The following is an 8,107-nucleotide window of genomic DNA, read 5'->3' as shown; positions in this document are numbered from 1 at the left end:
CCAGGCTGAGGGCACGGGGGGATTTCTGGGCTGTGGGAGTGTCCCAAGAGATCTCCAAGATACGGGATCCTCCGGGATGAGCTGTGCGGACAGGGTGGGAATGCCCTGGGCTGGGGCTATGGGAGCATCCAGAGGGACCCCCGGGCTGAGAACTGGGTGGGGAGATTGAAGATCCAAGGGGACCCCCGGGCTGGGGTGAGCGCCGGGGGTGGAGGGGGTACCCCAGGCTGGGGGAATCCCAAGGGATCCAAGGGGATCCCCCCGTGCTGGGAGCCTGGCTGGGGGTGCAGGGGGTCCCTGGGCTGAGGCGTGGGCCGGGGGTACGGGGGATTCGAGGGGATCCCCGGGGCTGGGAGTGCAGGGAGATCCAGGGGGATCTCTGGGCTGAGGGATGTGCTGGGGGTACAGGGGTGCTCCTGGGTCACAGGGGATGCCTGGGCTGAGGGATGTGCTGGGGGTACAGAGGTGCTCCTGGGTCACAGGGGATCCCCCCGAGCTGAGGGCCGGGATGGGAGGGCAGGGGGGTCCCTGAGCTGAGGGTACATGGGGATGTCTGGGCTGTGGGTGTATCCCAAGAGATCTCCAAGATATGGAGTTATCCATAGAGATCTCCAAGATCTCATCCTCCGGGATGAGCTGTGCAAGCAGCAGGGGAATGCCCTGGGCTGGGGCTATGGGAGGATCCAGAGGGATCCCCGGGCTGAGAGCTGGGCTGGAGGTCCAGAGGTTCCAGGAGGGAATCCCACGGACTGAGGTGTGCTGGGGGTATGGAGGCATCACTGGGGCTGAGGATGTGGGGCAGCCCCGAGGCTGAGATGTGTGATGGGGGTACAGGGGGACCCCCCAGGCTGGGGGTACAGTGGGAATCCCTAAGGCATGGGAGGAGGGTACAGGGAGATCCCCCAGGCTGGGGTACTGGGGTTCTCCAGGCTGAGGTGTGGGCTGGGGTTGTGGGGGATTCCCTGGGCTGAGGAGGAGCTGGGGATTCAGCCCCAAGCTGCTGTAGGTGCCTCCTTCCATTGCCCACCATGGGGGAGGGCTGTGGGGAGCCCAGGCTGAGCAGTAAGGGAATGGGGATGGATGGGGCAGGTCCTGCTGGGATGCAGGTTTGTGCCCTCCACAGCAGCTCCCAGCACCATTCTCCATGTTCTCCCCATCCCCTCAAACTCCTAGAGCTGGTCCCTTTCCCACCAGGGTGGTGTTGGCACATCCTGCCCAGGCACTCCCTGGCACTGCTGGAATGGCACCACCACCATTCTGAGGCCCCTGGCTGGGATGCAGTTGGCTTGGGATGCAGTCACCAGAATGATCCCAGGCACGGACTGAGCCTCCTTAGTGACCATTCCCACCACCTGATCCCAGCTGGGCTTCCACCCCTCCAAACCCCTGGTCTCTGCAGACACCTTCCTGCTGCAGGGCTGGCGTGTCCCAATGTTCCCATATTCCCACCCAGGATTCTGGAAATGTGCTAACTCTCATGACCAAGACCAAATATTTTGAAGTTTCTGTGGGGAACTAATTGGTGTGTCACCCCAAAAGGTGGTTTGAGCACCCTGCATCCTCCTGGCCACTTCTGGGGCAAACCCAGCAGACAGAGCACAGCTTGGGCTCAAGAGCTGGTGAACAAATAAATGCTGGGGCAGATTTTTGGAACACAGGTCCCCTCCAGCTGGAGCTATTCTGAGATTTTATGAGCTGGAAACTGAGTCTAAAGGCTCAGCTGAGCATAGGGTGAATGCTCCATCACCCAAGCACAAGCAGGGGGACTCATATTTTCTGGATTGCAGTCAAATAAATGGCCAGGATCTAAAGGAGCCACAAACCCTTCTCTTCACACCACTGGTCCTTAAGGCAGCAGGGACAAATTGTCCCCCTCTTGTGCCTAGGAAATGGTAAATTGCTGGGGAGATAAGGAGGGGAAGGAGCTGTCAGAGGGTGGGGTGTGACTCACTGGCTTTCCTCCTCCTCCTCCTCCTGACACAAGAGCTGCATTTAACTAAGACAAGCAAGAGAAAAAGAAAAAAAAAATCCCAGCAGCTGTAACACACTCCACATTTCCACATTTATCATTTGGTTTCTGATCACAGGTTTCAGCAGAAGAGTCAGGATGACTCAGGTGAAATCCAGGGCCCTGCAGCCAGCCAGGCTTTACTCGGTTTTATTGCCCCGGGCTCTGCTCAGGAACAGGAGCTGCTGCACCAGAAGGGTTTGCAGCCCTGAACTGCATCCCTGCTCCTCCCTAGACACCCAGCTCATTTCCCAGTCCTCTGAGGGTGTTCAAAATCCTCCCTTTGAACCAAACCAGTTCCCTCACAGAAACATCCGTGGGCCTCGGCAGAAGGATCGCGCTTCCCTTTGGATCCCGGCCAAGCCGGCTCGGTTCAGAGGGCTGGGAAATGCTCCTGAGGAGCTTCAAACCACTGAGACCTAATCAGCCATACAGAAAAGGGGTTAGCAAAGGTCATCTGAGCATCTTGGCCCTCCCTAGTCTCTGCTCTCTTTGTTTCCTTGGGAAAGAAGATAAGCTCCCTCTGGAGTCAACCCCGGCTCTGTAACAGACTGAGCTGAGCTGCTGTGGGAGCTGGTTGTAATTTTTCTCCTATTCATGGGGCAAGAAGGGCAGGTTCCAGCTTATTTACCAGTGTGATCACTGCCTGGCTGTGCAGAAAATCACTTTTTCTGAGGGTGTTTGAGCAGGGGTTGCACACACGGGAGCTGATGCCAGCAGTTCTGTTACTGGCCTTTGCCAGCATGGAATTGGTAGGTTCAGGTAATTGGGATTTGTACCAGGATGTGGAAGGACACAGCCCAGTTTCCAGCCACAATGGAGTCCTCTCCCTTTAGAACACAACCCCACATCAGCTGGGTAAGATGAAGCACTGAGACTTTTGGGTTTTTGAAGTATGTTATGATGAGATTTTATTGATAGTTCCCTGTTACTTACACCCCACATTCTCATTAAGCCTTCTCAAATAAGTTTTTCTTTGCTATTTCTGAATACATACCAAAAAAAGTGAAATACAGACTATAAACCAGAAGAATCAATGAATATTTAAGGTTGGAAATTATCTCTAAGACCATCAAGTCCAACCATTAACTCAGCACAGGCAAGGCCACCACTAAGCCACGTCCCCAAGTGCCACATCCACTTTTTGACCACTTCAAGGGATGGTGACTCCACTACTTCCATTGGAAGTTTATTCCAGTACCTGACCACTCTTTCAGTGAAGACATTTTCCCCAATATCCAATCTAAACCTCCCCTGGCACAACTTGAGGCCATTTCCCCTTGTCCTGTCCCTGTTCCCTGGAGCAGAGCCTGATCCCCCTGGCTGTGCCCTCCTGGCAGGAGCTGTGCAGAGCCACAAGGGCCCCCTGAGCCTCCTTTGCTCCAGGCTGAGCCCCTGCCCAGCTGCTCCTCACAGGACTTGTGCTCCAGACCCTCCCCTAGAGGGAATGTGCCCTGGTTTTCTCTCCTCTGCTTGCTTAGAGCTTGGAGGGTATATTCACAGTTTAAAGAGAATAAATTCTTAAAGATCAACAGAACAAGGACTGCAAAAAAGCCTGATACTGTAACTTGAATTATGTGGAATAAGGTTTAGAGGTGGTGAAGGCCCTGTGAAGCCACTGAAGGGTACTGGGGGTCCCTGAGAGAGCCAGGGGATGCTGCTGGGGGCCAAGGTCCATGGGAAAGCCCTTCAGAGGCCTCTCTTGTCTTTGAATGTGGGGAAAATATCAAAAAGGGAGAGGATGGAGCAGGTCTGTGTTCAGGCTCCTGCTCCTTGGCCTGCTTTAGTCTGTTGAGCTTCCTCATGGCTTTGGTGGGACCCAGCTGGGAAGGGCTGGAGCGTCATTCCCTGTGTGTGAAATGTGCTCCTCAGGTTTGGAAGAGTGGAGTTCCCAAAAGAAACCTCTCCATGCCAAGGCTAAGGATGAAATACCCTGGGCAGTCCTCACTGGGGCAGGTGAATCCATCAAAAAGGTGTTTCAAGGGGAATCTGTGCACCAGCAGCTGCTAAAGAGCTGTCAGGATAAATAGGAATCATGCACAGAAGACACCTGCTTTTCCTCTGTTGGCTACAAAATGGGATCATTCAGGACTGGGCTCAGAGCTTGAAGTTAGAGATGATGAATTCCACTCTCTGAATCCATCTGTGCCCACCCAGCACCTCAGCAAGAGCTCAAGCAGCAAAGGAGCAGAGCAGATCAACCCTGCTGTTAACAGCAAGCCAGGACGTGGCCCCAGTGAGATCCTGGAATAATAGCTGAGCCCACAGAGGCCATGGATGGCAACATCCCAGCCTACAGCCATCCTTCCTCTGCTCTGGAAACAGCCTGAGATTTATCAGCCCCTGGAATCACAGTGATTCAGTTGAAAGAGTGAATCACGAGCAGTTTAATTCTATTACCCAGAATAACGAGCAGAATTGATTACAGGCTCCTAAGATCCTAATTTGTTACAGGAGGATTTGTTGCTCCTGAGGACAGAGGATCCCCAGGGTCTGAGGGGTTTTCTGCAGATGGGATCTGCACTTTAACTTCCTTGGTGGGGGTCTCACATTTTAGGGATGAGGCTGGAGGTGGAGGCAGCAGTTTTGCCCCAGGTTTCCTTTCCTGCCCTCACACAGCAAGGACACAGGGTCTCTTGCCAATGGGTCTCTCCTCCCCAAAACTTAGAAAACTTCAGAAGGATTGGGCTGGGGAGGCTGTAGCAGGTGAATTCATATTTGTGAATGTAAAACCAGACATATGACAAAAGTCTCCTGACTCTCATGGATCTATTCCCAGCAGAAGGCAGCTGACATCAGCCAGGATGGTCTTTAGGTCTTTGATTCCATCACCAAGGGTGGCTGTGGACTCACAGCCCAGCAAATGGGAGCAGCAGCCGTGTCCCTGCATGGCTCCCCTCAATTGCTCCTCACTGTTATTACCCCAAGATATCGATAATGTGATTTGGAGACCAGACTGTTCCCTGGCAACACGTGCCTTGAAACTATTCCTGCAAATTTTCCCTGCCATTTGTGTCCAATTGAGTCAGGATCAAGTGGCTCTTTTCACAGCCTGGGTTGGTATTTGTGTTTTGCCTGCCTTTAAGTAAATTATTTACTATTAAATTTGTTTGGCAGCATTCAGCTGAGCACGTTCAGTGCAACAACCAGGCAGAGGGAGAAGCCAGATCTGCTGTTCTCTGTCAAAGAGCTCCTTGAGGCACCCAATTTCCTCATAGGCAGCTCTCACATCCTGCCTGGATTATCCAGCCAGGACCACCAGGTCACTCCAGGACCAGCACAATTACATTTTTTGGAAGGAAGCTCATAGCCAGAGGACCTCTGAGAGGGGAAATCTTGTCCAAATACAGGTTCTCCTTTGCCCAGCTCCACCCTGAGAATCCAACAGTGATGGATACATCCTGACTCTCCCATGCCACAGAATAATTTGGCTTGGAAAAGACCTCTAAGATCACCAAGTGCAAACATCAAACCCAATCACTGGGATTCTCAGCACAGCCAAAGAAAAAAACCTATCAGGCAGATTCCTTGGCACAGTTCCTGGTTTTCCAGCAGAAAGGTGGCAAAATCAGGACAAACAAACATTTCTGAAGACTTCAGTGAAATTCTATTGAATTTAATTAGCAATGTTGTTAAAAAAAATTGAAAACAAGCAAACAAAAAAGCACAAACAAAAAAAATCAAAACCAGGTAGTAGAGATTTACCTGTTTTCACTTGAAAATCCATTCCACATTTTCTGTTTCTTGGTCTGGCATTTAATTTCCACTCGAATTAGGATCTATACTTCTGCCTGTCCTGCTGTTGCTGGATGAGTGCACCCCGTTCCTGGCCAGCTCAGCACAGCTCCCTGGAAGGCTCCAGGTGATGGAGGATGTATTTGTAGCCCTGCCTGGAGCTGTGTAATAGAGCAAAACCCATCTTTGATGATGGAAATGTAACAGCAGCCCCATGGGAGATGATCCTCCCAGCAGTAAAGCAGCTGGAATATTCACTGCCATGGTCCCAAGAACCCATTTGGGGTTTGTTTTAGGGCCATGGACCTAAAATCACCCAGGAACAAGTCCTGGGAGGAGCAGCTGAGGGAGCTGGGCAGGGGCTGCAGAATCCCTGAGGGAGCTGGGCAGGGGCTGCAGAATCCCTGAGGGAGCTGGGCAGGGGCTGCAGAATCCCTGAGGGAGCTGGGAAGGGGCTCAGCCTGGAGCAAAGGAGGCTCAGGGGGGACCCTGTGGCTCTGCACAGCTCCTGCCAGGAGGGCACAGCCAGGGGGGGATCAGGCTCTGCTCCAGGGAACAGGGACAGGAGGAAACAGCCACAAGTTGTACCAGAGGGTTTAGATTGGATATTAGGAAAAAAATATTCATGGGAAGGGTTCTCAGGCACTGGAACAGCTGCTCAGGGCAGCGGGGGAGTCCCCATGCCTGGAGAGATTTAAAAACCATGTGGATGTTGGGGACATGGGTGAGTGGTGGCCTTGGCAGTGCTGAGGGAATGGTTGGACCCATGGTTGGTCTTGGAAGTCTTTTCCAACCTTAAAAATTCCATTATTCTACCCACAGTCACACAACTCTGATGCAAGTTTTCAAATCTGGAGTTGGAAACAGCTCTGCCAGCTCTACCCTGCCCTGAGATCCAGACTGTGACCCCAGGGCTGGGGACATTGGGGCTGATGAAACCCACAAATGTTGCACTGCAAAAATTGTTATGCAGGGAGAAAAAAATCACCTGGAAATCAGGGCCCTGCAGGATGGTGCCCAATATCCCCAGTGATTTCCATGAAACCACTCCTAAATCCAGGAGCCTCCTTCCAAACTGACCTTTGGTGTGTTTGCTCAGAAGAACTGTGGGATTGCAAACATCCAGCTCCCAGGAAACTCCCCTGGAAGTTTATTTTGGCTGTTTCCCCCCCTCCACTGGGAGCCAAAAGGACTTTGGATGTTGTAGGATGTTGTTTGCAGCAGTGGATGCCTCCCCAGATCCCTTGGAAGTTTTCCCTGCCCACTTCCAACATCAGAGGGCTCTGGACAGGCATCCCAAATATGGATTTTGGATGTGGATGGCAAGAATTACCTGGAAAATCTCCCTCCACCACACTCAAGGTGCTCAAGTCATCCTCAGAACAACCAAGTCTAGGAGAAAGAAAACATTTCAGTTCACCAAGCCCAGTGATTTTTCATCAGGATGTTTTCCTTACCACTGCAATCCCATTTTTTTCCACAATACACCCAAATAGGCTTTACTAGCTAAAAAGAAATCCCAGTCTCTGCTACAATAATTTCTTCCCAAAGAATGCAGAAAAATTAGAATGCTTCCTGCGTTATGTCAGTGCAAAAATTATTATTTATGTTAAATATTACTTGCTGTCTACCACCAACTTAAACAAATTGTGAATTGATAGATAAGAACTGTGAATGACAGAAGTATTGAAGTCGTCAGGTCTTCAGGATTTTCTGTTTGTATTTCTCATCCCTGGTTGATAACACAACCCTCTTCTTTTTGTTTTCTCCAAAATTACCTACATCCATTGCTAAAATAGTCTAATAAAACACTTCTTATGGTAAAAATTAATGGTTTTTAGTGAAGTCTCACTCAATCTTCAATCCATAGATTTCAAGGCTTAGTGTATTTTGAATTGAAAGTCTCCTGCCTTTTATAGAACCAAAGAATTGTTAAGGTTGTAAAAGGTCTTCAAGATCATCAAGTCCAACTGATGTATTTTCAGTAACACTGATGTATTTTCAGTAATAATCACAGTAGTTTGGGTGGGAAGAAACCTTAAACTCATCCATTTCCCATCCCCTGCCATGGCAGGGACACCTTCCACTATCCCAGGCTGCTCCAAGCCCCACCCAGCCTGGCCTTGGGCACTGCCAGGGATCCAGGGGCAGCCACAGCTGCTCTGGGCACCCTGTGCCAGTGTGAAGAGCAATGAAAAAAGAAAACAATGAAAGGCTGTGCAAAAAATGATTTTGAGAAGTCTTGAGTCTCAGCTGTTGTGCTAAAAAGTTACATTATTTTAACTGATCTTAGAAAACATTTCAAAATTTGAGTTTGCTGCAAATACATTTATTAGACATAGTGCTCTGTCTCCAGAGCAGGGT

This window comes from Agelaius phoeniceus, chromosome 6, assembly GCF_051311805.1.
Source record: "Agelaius phoeniceus isolate bAgePho1 chromosome 6, bAgePho1.hap1, whole genome shotgun sequence".
Taxonomy (NCBI): Eukaryota; Metazoa; Chordata; class Aves; order Passeriformes; family Icteridae; genus Agelaius; species Agelaius phoeniceus.
Note: the sequence above shows the minus strand (reverse complement) of the source record.